The following is a 14323-nucleotide window of genomic DNA, read 5'->3' as shown; positions in this document are numbered from 1 at the left end:
ATGTAAGGAACATGGCCTAACTACCCGCTCTTGCATATTCTTGGCATGAGAACAACCAAGGCTTTTTGTGTTTTTGCTCAGTATTTTTGTACAAAAATAAGATAGAGTCTGCAGAACTGCAAGAAAAAACCCAGCTTCGAGAGGACAGAAAAAGACAAACAGGGAAGGGCGTCTGGACTGATCCGTGGTACTACAGGAACGAAAATTAACAGGTAAGAACTAATTTTCCTTTCCCTGTACGTACCCGGATCAGTCCAGACTGTGGGATGTACCAAAGCTTCCCTAAAACGGGTGGGATCAAGACAGTCCCACTCGAAGCACTGGTAGCCCAAAAGAACCAAAGCAGAGCTTACACATCTAGGCGATAGTGTCGAGCAAAAAGAGATAAGGATGCCCAAGTATGAACTGTGCAAATCGTCCAAAGAGAGAACAAAAGAATGTTCGCCCAAGAAGGAGCTCGAGAACGCAAAGAATGAGTCAGAAGACCCTCGGGGAACCGCCAGGCCATGACAAAGAATAACCTAGAGATCACTTCCTGCAACTAGCGCGCTATAGTGGACTCAGAAGCCGGCTTACCCAGATTGGACCCACTCCAGGGAACAGGAAGATGGACAGATGCACGAAGCCATTGGGGACCAGGAAATAGAGCAAGAGAACTCTTATGGAAGCGAGGTAACGAAGACCCGTATGGCAAGAGAATGGAGACCGTCACCAGACGCAGGAGAAAAGCGGGGAGCTCCGCCGACCAAAGGACAAAGAAACTAGACGAAACTTCACGAAAAAAGGAAGAACCTGTACGAGGGCTACCCTGAAGTCGGAAAATCACAAAAAGGGGATCCCGCCAGGACAGCGCTTGGATCTGACGAGCAGAGACCAGAAGACAGTCTTAAGCATAAGGGCCTGCAGGGTGACGCGACGGAGAGGGTCGAACAGAGCCGTACAGAGGGGTCCGCACCACAGAGTGAAAAGTTTACGACGGACAAGTGGACGAGAAGGTGGATGTAGATGCCTGACGCCCCTGAAAGTCCAAGTTGCACATGGGTGGCCGCTCAGGGACGACCTGCCACTCGACCCAGGAGAAAGCCGAGGGGGTAGACTGGTACGCGCCGAGAACATATATAGAAACATAGAAACATAGAAACATAGAAGTGACGGCAGAAGAAGACCAACAGCCCATCCAGTCTGCCCAGCAAGCTACGCAGTTTATCCATTTTTTCCCCCTTTTTCTCCCTCCCACCCGTCTCTATTGGCTTCCAGCACCCTCCGGCCCCAATTCCCTTCTACCCCTCCACCAATGCAGAGAGCAGCGCCATCCTAGTGAACATCCAGCTCAATCAGGGGTAGCAACCGCCGCAACCAGCAGGCCACACCCCTGCCCCTTACCCACCCCTGTTTTGTTTGCTTGTTTGTTTGTTTTTTTATTTTTTGAGATGGCAGCCCTCCATCCTTCTGCTCCGTGAAGGTGGAACACCAACCACTGGCCACTGGCATCCCGCTCCGTGAATGCCTCAGTGGCTACTGCCGCTCCATGCAGTGTTTTGCTGCCTGAAGGTGGAACACCAACTACTGGCCACTGGCATCCCGCTCCGTGAATGCCTCAGTGGCTACTGCCGCTCCGTGCAGTGTTTGCTGCCTCCTCTCTATTTATGCCCACTAGACTTGATGGATCCACAGTGTTTATCCCACACCCCTTTGAAGTCCTTCACAGTTTTAGACTTCACCACTTCCTCCGGAAGGGCATTCCAGGCATCCACCACCCTTTCTGTGAAGAAATACTTCCTGACATTGGTTCTTAGTCTTCCTCCCCGGAGCCTCAGCTCGTGACCTCTGGTTCTGCTTATTTTTTTCCTACGGAAAAGGTTTGTCGTTGTCTTTGGATCATTAAAGTTTTTCAAGTATCTGAAAGTCTGAATCATATCACCCCTGCTCCTCCTTTCCTCCAGGGTGTACATATTTAGATTCTTCAATCTTTCCTCGTACGTCATCCGATGAAGATCCTCCACCTTCCTGGTCGCCCTTCTCTGTACCGCTTCCATCTTGTCTTTGTCTCTTTGTAGATATGGTCTCCATAACTGAACACAGTACTCCAGGTGAGGCCTCACCAAGGATCTGTACAAGGGGATAATCACTTCCCTTTTCTTACTCGATATCCTCTCTCTATGCAGCCCAGCATTCTTCTGGCTTTTGCTATCGCCTTGTCGCATTGTTTTGCAGACTTCATATCATTAGACACTATCACCCCAAGGTCCCTCTCCTGCTCCGTGCACATCAGCCTTTCCCCCCCCCATCAAATACAGTTCATTCGGATTTCCACTCCCCATATGCATGACTTTGCACGTCTTGGCATTGAATCTCAGCTGCCATATCTTCGACCACTCTTCCAGTTTCCTTAAATCCCGTCTTATTCTGTCCACTCCTTCCGGCGTGTCCTCTCTGTTGCAGATCTTAGTGTCAACTGCAAAAAGACAAACCTTACCTTCTATCCCGTCCGCAATGTCGCTCACAAAGATATTGAACAGGACCGGTCCCAACACCGATCCTTGCGGTACACCACTTAAAACCGCTCTCTCTTCAGAGAAAGTACCATTTACCATCACACATTGTCTTCTGTCCGTCAACCAATTTGCAATCCAGGTCACCACCTCGGCACTCACTCCTAAGCTTCTCGTTTTATTCACCAGTCTCCTGTGCGGAACCGTATCAAAAGCTTTGCTGAAATCCAAGTAGATGACATCGAGCGCTCTTCCTCGATCCAATTCCTTGGTTACCCAGTCAAAAAAGTCAATCAGATTTGTCTGACAGGATCTTCCCCTGGTGAATCCATGTTGCCTCTGGTCCACCAATTCTCCAGACTGTAGATATTTCACTATTCTCTCTTTCAGCAGTGACTCCATTACTTTTCCCACCACTGAAGTGAGGCTAACCGGTCTGTAGTTACCAGCCTCCTCTCTGTTCCCACTCTTGTGAAGCGGGACCACCACCGCTCTTCTCCAATCTCTCGGTACCACTCCCGTTTCTAGGGATCTATTGAACAGGTCACACAGCGGACCCGCCAGAACATCTCTGAGTTCCCTCAGTATCCTTGGATGAATCCCATCAGGCCCCATGGCTTTGTCCACTTTCAGATTCTTTAGCTCTTCCCATACATTTTCTACTGTAAAAGGATTTTCATCTATTCCACTTACCTCCAGTTTCTTGTTGTGTAGAGATGGTCCTTCTCCAGGGTCTTCTTTAGTGAACACAGAACTGAAGTATTCGTTTAATATTTCTGCCATTTCTTCATCTCTCTCCACACATTGATCATTACCACCTTTTAATTTCACAATACCACTATGGACTTTTCTCTTTTCGCTGATGTATCTGAAAAATGTTTTGTCACCATTTTTTATCTCCTTGGCAATCCTCTCTTCCGCTTGACTTTTTGCCAACTTGATTAATTTCTTTGTCTCCCTCAGTTGAATCAAATATTTTTCTTTGTGTTCCTCCCTTTGGGATCTTTTATATTTCTTGAATGCTGTTCTTTTAGCTTTAATTTTGTCAGCTACCTCCTTTGAGAACCAGATAGGTTTCAATTTTCTTTTGCTTTTCTTTACATTTCTAACATATAGAGTAGTTGCCTTGGTGATTGCTCCTTTTAGATTGGTCCACTGCTGCTCCACATCTCTCTCGTTCTCCCATCCTTTTAGTTCTTCCTCCAGGTACTTCCTCATTTCCTCAAAGTCCGTGTTTTTGAACTGTAAAACTCGGGTCTTTGTGGTTCTTTTCCCTATTCTTTTAGTGATATTAAACCATACCGTTTGATGATCACTGGTGCTGAGGTGGGCGCCCACCTGGACATCGGAGACATTATCTCCATTAGTGAGCACTAAGTCGAGTATAGTTCCTTCTCTCGTGGGTTCCAATACCATTTGTTTGAACAAAGATACTTGCATGGCATCCACTATCGCTCTACTATTTTTAGTTTCTGCAGATGGGATTTTCCAGTCTACATCTGGCATATTAAAGTCACCAATGATCACCACTTCTCCCTTCTTACCTATCTTGTGGATGTCTTCAACCAGATCTCTGTCCAGCTCTTCCTTTTGGTTTGGAGGCCTGTAAACCACTCCAATATAAATGGATGCTCCATCATCTTTTTTTAGGTCGACCCATAGTGCTTCTTCCTTGCCCCAACTTCCTTGCAGCTCAGATGCTTGGATGTTGTTTCTGACATAAAGAGCCACACCTCCCCCTTTTCTATCCTCTCTGTCCTTCCTTAACAAGTTAAAGCCTGGTATTGTTGTATCCCAATCTTGAGATTCTGTGAACCATGTCTCTGTGATAGCAACAATATCCAATTCTGCCTCAGTCATTAGGGCCTGCAGATCTGGGATTTTATTTCCCAAACTATGAGCATCTGTGGTCATAGCCTTCCAGGTACTCTCTTTAAGGTTATTCCTTTTCCTGGACTCCTTATGAGACTTTATTTGAGATTTGTTATTCACTTCACTCTTTCCTTTTGCAGTTGTGCCACTGTTGACAGAGTTGTCCATCTCAATTAGATTTTTCTTTTGTTTATGGATCTTGAAATTCTGCATGCATTGTGGAGTATGTGCAGGCGTAAGGATTGAGCGCGTGGGTTAACCCTCGCGCAAGAGAAGGCACCCACAAGAATGCTGCGACAAAAAAACTGCGATCACGAAAGACAAACCCCCCTGAGGAGACACCGTGCCCACGTGGGGTATGCCGACTCTGGCCCCGAAAGCGTGGACTAGAGGGTATAAAGGACCAGGATGGTTGCAGACGGGACATCGGCAGCTGATGGCCCCTACCGTCCCCTAAGGAATCCAAAGTTTCTCAAGGTCCTGGACAAGGAACAGCTTACCTCTGAATGGCAACGTACCCCACCGGGCAGAGGAGGCCGGAGCGGCCGACCAGTGGCGCAGCTACAGGAGCCGTGTGGCGGACATCTCCGAGGCAATCGCCTCCGGCTAGAGGCAGCAAAGGGTCGAATGCGCAGCCTCTGGCCACGGGAGGTCCCGGGCGCAGAGGAATCTTGCCGATGACCCCATGAGAGACCTGCGCACAGCAGGAACTGCAGCAAATAGTGGAACACATCCCCGGCGCTAAAACATCAGAGTGCGCTTCAAAAGAGCCTCGCGAACCGTGGTCAGCAGGCATACCGGGGCTGCTTGAAAACTGGAAAAACCCTCTTGAAACACGACCGCAGAAGGAGTCCACGGAGTGATTATGGTTTGTTTGTTTTTTTTAAACAAAGCTTGCCACCTAGAGGGGAGCTCATTCAGGGCACGGCCCGACCGGGAAGCCTGCGAAACCGCAGGCGCAACTGTTTGGGCAGGGAAGGAAGGAGAAGGCGCTTGATAAAACCAGGATCCCGCCAGGACCGGGGCCACATCCGTGGACAAGAGGCGGCACCAGGAAGATTAGCTAACGCACCCGGGTTGGCTATAGGATCTGGGAGTACCAGGATCCATCGGGGGACAGGTAGGGGGCACCTCCGGGACCACCCGCGCCCCAAGGGACCCCGGGGGCTCAGCAGCCGGCCGAACTAGCAATGGCACGGAGCGGGGAAATTTTAGTTTACAGATGTAATTAATTAATTAATTATTTTTTTTTATTGATTTGTCCCCGGGGGGGGGGGGGGGGGACCCTTCTACCTCCTCTTGCATGCTCACTAAAGGGAATTTATGCAGGAGGAGGGAAAAAACACAGAAAAAACGACCCCAAAAATCCTGGGTGGGGGAGGGGAAGGGGGAGGCGAGGGGGGAGGCGAGGAGGTGACAAAAAAACCTTCCTGGGGGGCTGGGGGGCTCAAATCGGGGGGTAGCTGCAAAAAATCGGTCCCCCAGCCCCAGGAAGCTCCGAAAACGGAGCCGATAAAAAATCCAAAATGGTCGCTGTTCCCGGGCTGCCCGACCCGAGAACGGCCTGGCCAAGCTCTCGGGACGGGATCCCTGGGCTAAATTTGCCTTCCCTGCCGAGGAGGGACCTTCCCCACCCGGCAGGGTGTTCCTGTCTTCCTGTGGTTCCCGGTTCCTGTTCTCCTAGTTCCTGTTCGTCTATGTGTTGGATTGACTCTCTGGACTTGACCTTTGCTACGCATGATTACTCTTCAACTTCTCTCCAGCCCCGGACCTTCGCTACGCCTGACTACTCTTCAGCTTCTCTCCAGCCCCAGACCTTCGCTACGCCTGACTACTCTTCAGCTTCTCTCCAGCCCCGGAACTCCGCTAGGCCTGACTATTCTTCAACCTCTCTCCAGCCCTGGACCTGTGCTACGTCTGACCATCTCTGCTTTCTCTGCGCCCTGACCACTGCCTTGCCTGATCATGCCTGCCTTCTCTGCGCCCTGACCACTGTCTTCCCTGACTATGTCTGCCTGCTCCATATCGTGACTATTGCCTGGGTTCACTATACCTGCATTCTCCGTGCCCTGACCCTTGCTTTACACGACTATGCCACACCACACTCTTTCCTAGGTGAGCAAGCACGCATATCAGTGATTCCTTTAAAGGCCCACAGTGGGAACTTGGCCGCGGACCCGGATGCTGACCTCAGACTCTTCAGCGCATAAAAGCTCAGGCCTTGCTCCATAGCGTTACCTTTGCAACAGGTCTCCTCGTACTCGTTGCTATTCCTTGAATCGTCTCATCATGTGTTCTTGTCTTCCTGTGGTTCCCGGTTCCTGTTCCCCTAGTTTCTGTTCGTCTATGTGTTGGATTGACTCTCTGGACTTTCAAGGCTTAGGCCTTCCTTTGTTGGGATGCCTCCAGTTCCCTAGCGTTCCTTTGGCACCTAAGCCCTTGTACAGAATCCAGTCCAGGATAGAACTACGCCATCTACTGACTTCTGTCTCTGGACTGAACAGCTACTCACCTCTAGCTAACCTTGAGGCCCACCTAAGTCCTGCCGGCCCCAGCACCCAAAGGCTCAACCCGAGGGGAATGAGGGCTGGTATAGGTGAAGATCCAGCGGCCTCTAGCTTCAGGCCACTCCACCTGCTGATGGTGGGGACCCATAGGTCCTCGCCTACGGGTTGCGTCAACCCCACCTCAGCCCAAGGATCCACCTCCGACACAACAGTGGTAGTGCTCTAACTCGTATTAAACAGTGTAAATATCTGAAAATAGAGGACTATCGTGTCGATATCATGCGATATTTGGCATGGCCTTGCCCAGGTTCCTTCTCCAATTACAATGAGCAGCTTAGAATGTGAATTGCATACATGAATAATGCAAATGTATTCAAAGCAGCTCATTACTAGGCAATCTGATGTTAATATTTTATTGCAGCCGACCAAGAAAGTGATCAACCGCGATAAAGTAACTATACCTCCTTGGATTTCGATAAATGTATTAGAGCCCTGAGACCCTAATGCGGCACCTACATTACACTGAAAGGGCAGCAACAAAAAAATAAGTGCCACACAAAAAAGAAAAATTTGAATAGGGTCAAGACTGACCCTCGCTCAACCCAGAGCCACCACTTGAGGCAGCCCCAACCCTCAAAAGTATAAAAACAGATTTAGTGTCATGAGTGGTGATGGCCCCCCACCCCCACCCGTCTTCAATTAAGTCCATGCCTCCCCACCGCCTTCCCACTGATCTACTGCCATCAAGGATACCTCTCTCATTCCCCACCCCAATAGACTCCAAATACTGTTGGGGATATAGTGCCTCCAAAAGTATAAAAATTCATTGGTAATGATGTGGGCCCCTGCAGGCACCGTCACCCCGCCTCCTGCACCCACAAACCTTTAAAAAATAGTTCAAGCTTCTGCAATAAGGCCCATGAAATCCCCTAACTCCAGACCCTGTCAGCACCATTTTGAAAAATGGTGCCAACCAGGCCCAGGGTATACACTGCAGTAGTGGGACCTCTCCCATGAAAATACATCGCAGTATGATAAATCTAGATGTAAGTTTGTACCTGAGGCAATGGAGGGTAAAGTTATTTGCTGAAGATCACAAACCCCAGCAATGGGATTTGAACCCTAGTTTCCCTGGTTCGTAGTCTACTGCACTAACCACTTCACAGTGCAGTGGATCCATATGGAAATGGGGGATATGTAAAAACTTATTCATTTCTTTTAAGTCCAGAATTGTTCTTTGTTTGCAATTATAAAATAGATGGAGTAACATCCTTGTCTTTGATTCTGACATGAAACTGGATATATTCAGGTGAATTTTCAAAGGATTTGCACGTGTAAATCTAACTACTATTGGAGCAATTTTCAAAAGCAATTTACGCACGTAAAGTATACTTATGTGAGTAAATCCTATGGACGATTAAATGGCATATAATTGTACCAATTGCAAAAGCCCATTTACTCAAGTAAAGTGCATTTACATGCACAAAACCCAATTTTAAATGGGTAAATATTTTTTTAAAATCAGGCGCACTTTTTTTTAGCAACTGAAGTTTAGTGTAGTTTGTACCTCTGCTTTTATTTGGAGATGAACATGGTCAGATCATAAAGGCCTTTGGCATGGATGTAGCTAGCTTTAATGTGTAACTGTTCTGAATTATATTCAAAAACCCAATGATCTGTGGTCATGTAGATCCACTCCTGGTAAAATAGCTGAAGGCATTTGCCTATTGGCTGTATCAACGGGTTGTCTCACAAGACCTCATTGGGTAGAATGAGCTGTTCCAGATGACCTATTTCTGGCCTTGTTACAGCTAGTTTCCTGTTAGTTTTTTTGATAATTTGAATTTATTATTTGTACTAAATGCTTTTCTTAATCAAGAAAATTGTGTACATTGTAAAATTGAATAAATATTAAAGAAAAAAAAAAGAAAAAGAATAGCATGTTTCCCCTGAATCTTTGTGGATGTGATGAGAATTGTTTTGTAAGCCACTATCTCCTTGAATACTGTCCACAGCCCCTATCAGACCAATAAAATGGTTGAGCTTTGTCTTCTGGTAGTCTCTGTGGTCTTGGTTCCCCTAGGTTTTTGACCAATTTTTCAAGTTTCCCTCTAAATAATCATTTTCCTTTAAACAGATGCTTACACAGGCCTACTTTGGATCATGGTTTGGTCGCCAATTGATATAACCATAAATATCATCTTGCATCTACTAATAAAGAAATAGATCTTGATGAAATCCATATGAGATCATACAATCCATCTGAAAGGTATGCTGCTGTTGATTCCAGCTGTGCCACCTCATTCCCTTCTGGTAGTTGCTGCACCCAGTGCAAAAGTGCTCTCACAACATAACCTAAAGAAATTGCAACTTAAACTCTAAGAGCTGTGGATAAAAAAACATGCTTTAACATTATCTCCATTTTCTTATCTGGGTGGTTCCTTAATGCCACTCCTCCCTGTACTAGAATGGCTGTCTTTCTGGTTACAGCTGAAACCAGTGCATCAACTCATGTCATTTGAAATAAACGTTCTAGGATAACATTTGGCAGCAGAAGGTCTTTACTCATCTATGACCGCTTCCGGTGGTTCCCATTCTGTTAATATCATGTTTTTTTTTATTTTGGAGTGAAGGAGAAAAGCGGTTGGCAATTTGGGAACACCTTTAATAATTAGATCCCAGTTAGGTGTCTCCATTTTATTTCTGGATATTCTCAGAGATTAATTTATTTATTTAATCCATTTTATATATGGCAATTTCTTATATTCAATGCAAATTTACCTGTAAAATGATACAGAAATCTCATCTTTATGAAAGTCTGATTATTGAATCCTCTTCTTCTCGATTTCCCCTTCTTCTAGGGATTCACAACTACTCCACATGTATTCATCCTCTTATGTCCATATTTGGTGGCACATTGGATTGTGAAAAAACTGTACCTCCAGGTTCTTTATAAATTTTTAGTCTTTTTTGGAGTTGGCCTGAAGTAATTGGTGACTTTTGTGCTTTTAAAATTGTAGATTCTAGTCCTCCAAGATTCTGTAATGCACAGAATGCCTGGTGAAGAAATTTAAAAAACTCCAGTCTAACTTCACTAGTGCTAGGATAAACTTTATTACTTTCTTCTTCTATAGTATGCTAATTTTCAAGGCATTAAAATCGGCGGATCAAGATTTTTCAGCGTCTGCTGCTTTGCAGTGCTGTGAATAGCTCGAGTTGTTTTCAAAATAGCTGCCATTCCAGTTACACTGGCTGCCTCTGATTCCTCTGTTGCTTCTGGGATATGGCTGTAAATTAATTATTTGTATTTGTGCTTCTGGAGTGTTTTTTTTCTATTTTTCAGATTTGATTTTGAAGCGTCCTCTGCATCAATTTTGTCATAGGGGCAAGCAGAGAACAGTAAACCGTTTGTAGCTGCAGATCATTTACATCTGCATGTGACAACGAAAGACTTGTAAGGACTGTTGCGACTGTCACTGCCCGACGTCTCTACTACGCCCACCTTACCTCTTTGGCGACTCCCTCTTTGCCTGTTGGAAGTTTGGCTACCGCGGCGTCATCGTGCCATTCTCCTCCGGCGTCCCCGGACCGGTTAGACGCTGCACTCCGCCATGCTTCCCAGCAGCCTAAGGGCATGTGCGCACGCCCCCGACACAAGTACCAGCAGTGGCGCGAACCTCAGGGGCGTCCCCCTGAGGTGACGTCATCTCCACTGGATATTTAAGGTCTCTGAAATCGCTAACTAATCGAGTTAGCAAGGACTAGGATAAGGGCTTTCGTCCAGGTGTCAGCGGATGGGATTCACGCTCCGCATACCTTGCTACTCTGCCTCCTTGGACTTACCAGGGGTACTCGCTCCTCGGGGGCCTCGCTTTCTCTTTGCTTTTTAGATCGGAGTCTGGAATCGGTACTCGCTCCTCGAGGGCCCATGTTCCCGGACTTGAGACTGAATACCACTTCTGCCAGGAAGTCATCGCTGCCTACAACACCAGTGAGTTACCATCTCTCTCTCAGAGCGTTTCCTGGAACCAGGTACTCGCTCAAGGGCCTACTTCCTTCCAGCTCTTGGGCTGCTTCTAAGAGACTATTGTGTGAGTGTTACCATCTAGTTCTGCTCCTGAACTCTGCATACCCTGCCTACTCACTATATTCAGTTTCTCTACAGCTCAGTTATCCAGGATCGCTGTTCCAATATCTGAGGCACTACAGCCCAGCTGGGCACTTCCAGCTCATTAATTACTGCCACCTCTGGTGGTTCCATATACTGTTTAATAAAATAAATAGTGTGTGTCTGGTCTCCATACTCTGAGCCTGACCGGTGGTCCCTCTCAGGATCTTCCCCCAGGGGCGTGGTCATCTGCCACCGGCCCAAGGATCCAACCACAACTACCATGAACACTAACAGGGACTATGGATGTATTGTAGTACGCCGCAGTGGGTTATAAATAAATAAAATGGCTGTATTGTCCCTTACCTCTCCAGAGGTGCCCTCTGTCTGCAGGTTCCTTTGACATAGCTCCCTGCACTGTGCTGCAGCCAGTGGCTCTAAGAAGCAGATTGCAATCCCTGATCCTTTAGAGGCCCTGCATTTGGGACTTCCTGTGGTGCTAGTTGATGACATCATCACTGCCTTGAGATATAAGAAGCTCAGGGCACCTAGCCAGTGCCTCAGCAAGAGGCCTTTTAGAGATCCCTTTGCCTAGGTATTGTTGTTGCTCATGATCCCATTTCCAGTTCCTACTGGCCTTCCTACCTACTCTTGCCTCTGTAAATGTCTTGATCCGCCTTGTTCTGTGCTCCAGACGCTTCATTTGCCCTCCTTCCCTCTGCCTTTGATCTAACTTCTTTTTGCTGATCCAGCCTGGTCCTTTGATGTTGCATCGCATGCTGCCTGCCCTGACCTCAGCTTGTCTTCTCATCCCTGCCTGAACTCTGCCAGCCTTAACCTTAATCTGCTTTTCTTCACCCCCTGGACTCTGGCCATCTTGACTGTAGCCTGAGACACATCAGCAGACATCTGTCGGGGCCTAGGCCGTGTCCGCATGAAGTAGGCTGCACCAATCCAACAGCAGTCCTTGGGCTTACCTTCCTGAAATATGACAATGGCTCCTTTCTTAGGGAAAACCAGACAGTATTCACCCCTGTAATATATTTTGATTCTTTCCTTCTGAATACCTATTTCCCTCAAAAACGTCCTTTTTTTTTTTTGCTTAAAGAGAAAACAAGGGGACGGAGGGTATGAAGGAGCACCAGCAATTTCTCAGAGGATCCTCTATTTTAAATAATAGCTCAAATCTCTTTTTAGGCTCTACCAAAATAGCCAAAGTGAGCTCACTCATACTGCAAGGCTCCACGGAAAAAGAGAGACTGGAAAGGGACCCTGCATAGACGCATGGTATAGGGCATACTGGGCATGCTCTGTGTGCCTAGTCAAAGTTCTAGAATTTATTTATTTATTTATAATTTTCATAATATTCAATCTTACAATTGAATCACATTAACAGAAAAGAAGGTTAGATATCCACCTAATCATTGTTATTTTTACATAATAATAACACAAACAAATTACTATCCTTCTAAATCTGAAGTTACCAAACTACTAAATTCTGGGTGTCCTGTATATGAGCAGTTATAAAACAAAAATAACATATCCTTTGATCTTGGATAAGTATATGTGGAAGAAATCATTTAAACTAAGGCATATTTAGGTAACAGATTCTATTCTTCACCCTGGTTTCGTTGTGCCTCCAAGAATCTCTCCAATTGCTCTGGTTCATAGTAAACATATCTTTCACCCCCATTATACATTATGCACTTACAAGGAAATCTCAGTTTGATTTGTAATCCAAATGTTCTAGCTTGATTTACTAAAGTCAAAAACCTTTTTCTTCTCTGTTGAGTTTCTTGTGGATATACCCAGATAAAATCTGGGTATATCCACACTTTCTGTCCCAAGTATAAAGAGGTTCTCTTTAATATAAACATTTTCAAAATTTTATCTCTATCAGACATCTGTTTAAATTTAACCAGCAGAGTGCCTCTTTTCTCTACTTGGGAACTAAAAGAAGTTTCAATTAACTCTGTAACATTAAGTGATGTTTCTACTTCATTTGGTACTATTACACTATCATTTTTCCAACTGATAAAGTAGGCATTATAGATTATAGGAAAATCTTCTCCTGACATTGATAGTATTTCTGAGCAATAATTTTTTAATTGCTCACAAGGGGAAATCATTTTACACTTCGGAAAATTTACAATTCTCAAGTTTGTATACTTAATAGTATTCTCAATACTTTCAATTCTCTTTGATAGCAAATTTTCACCTTGAATAATTGTTGTTTGTACAGATTTTATCTGAGTTACTTCTTGTTCTATTTTATTTATTTTCTCAGCCTGACTTGTCACTGTTGGATTGATATTAAGCAAAACAGCTTGCATATCTTTAATATTAGTATTTAAACTTGCAATATTTTTTTGTAGTGCAACTATAGCATGCCAGATTATATCCATTGTTATATTTAAGGGATTTCCTGGAAATACACCTAGTATTGGAGTATCTAATTGGTTTATAGGGGATTCTTGCCTAGAACAAGCTTCCACGGGTGAATTTGAATCTTTCCTATTAGTAGGTGTACTAACCCTACTAGGTCCCATCCCCGGAGAAGGGAGAATTACTTCTCCCTGCTCAATCTGCACTGACTCTTTTACGGCCACAAACTCCTTAATCGGGCTCAAAACCCCATGCGCATTCCGCAAGGGGAGTGAACCTGTTTCATGGACGGATACAGCGCTACAGGGGGGGGAAGGTGGTAATGGCGCCCCGGGACTAAGACTTGTTTCTCCCGGAAGGAGAGATGGCTGCTCACCACTTCCTCCTTCAATGGGATACTCCGAGGCTATCCCTTCTGCCACCGGATAATATCCTGTAATGGCCGTTTGAACAGAGGTTGGTCTCACAGGGGTTAAGGCTTCCTGTCTGACCTTACCTTTACGTTTAGAGTGAGGCATATCGTACTAAGATAATGATACAATAACAAACAGCTCTATACAAGATAATACTTATCCTAGGTAACCAAATTTATACTTAGAAGAGTTTTCACCTGGAGAGAGTCCTTCTCGCACCATACATCAAAGAGTCCCGGCAGCCTTCAGCCTTCGCCGGCGCGCCCCTTACGGAGCGCGCGGCTTAGGTAGCACGCCTACGGCGATGATGCGCCGTCTGTCGCCCCAACTTATAGCTCCAGGCACTTCCTGCTGATGTCACTCAGGCTCCGCCTCTCCGCTACGCCCGCGGCAGGCACGTGGGATGTTCCGGGGTCTCTCACCTCCTAGGAGCACCGAGGTAGGCCTCTCTGAGTGCTGGTACGAAATTGGAAAGTCTCTCCCTCTTTTCCTCTCCTCGGACTCCCAATTCTCAGTGTCTGTCGCCCAAACTTATAGCTCCAGGCA

General features: G+C 46.0%; 1 protein-coding gene across 3 annotated transcripts in view; it reads right to left on the bottom strand.

Annotated features, from left to right (window-relative positions):
- The window catches only part of RTTN (rotatin), a 685521-nt gene that overhangs the window by 102510 nt on the left and 568688 nt on the right, over positions 1–14323 (bottom strand). The gene's annotated exons all lie outside the window — the stretch shown is intronic.

This window comes from Rhinatrema bivittatum, chromosome 2 (genome assembly GCF_901001135.1).
Source record: "Rhinatrema bivittatum chromosome 2, aRhiBiv1.1, whole genome shotgun sequence".
Classification (NCBI taxonomy): Eukaryota; Metazoa; Chordata; class Amphibia; order Gymnophiona; family Rhinatrematidae; genus Rhinatrema; species Rhinatrema bivittatum.
Note: the sequence above shows the minus strand (reverse complement) of the source record. Positions and strands in the feature narration are given on the sequence as shown.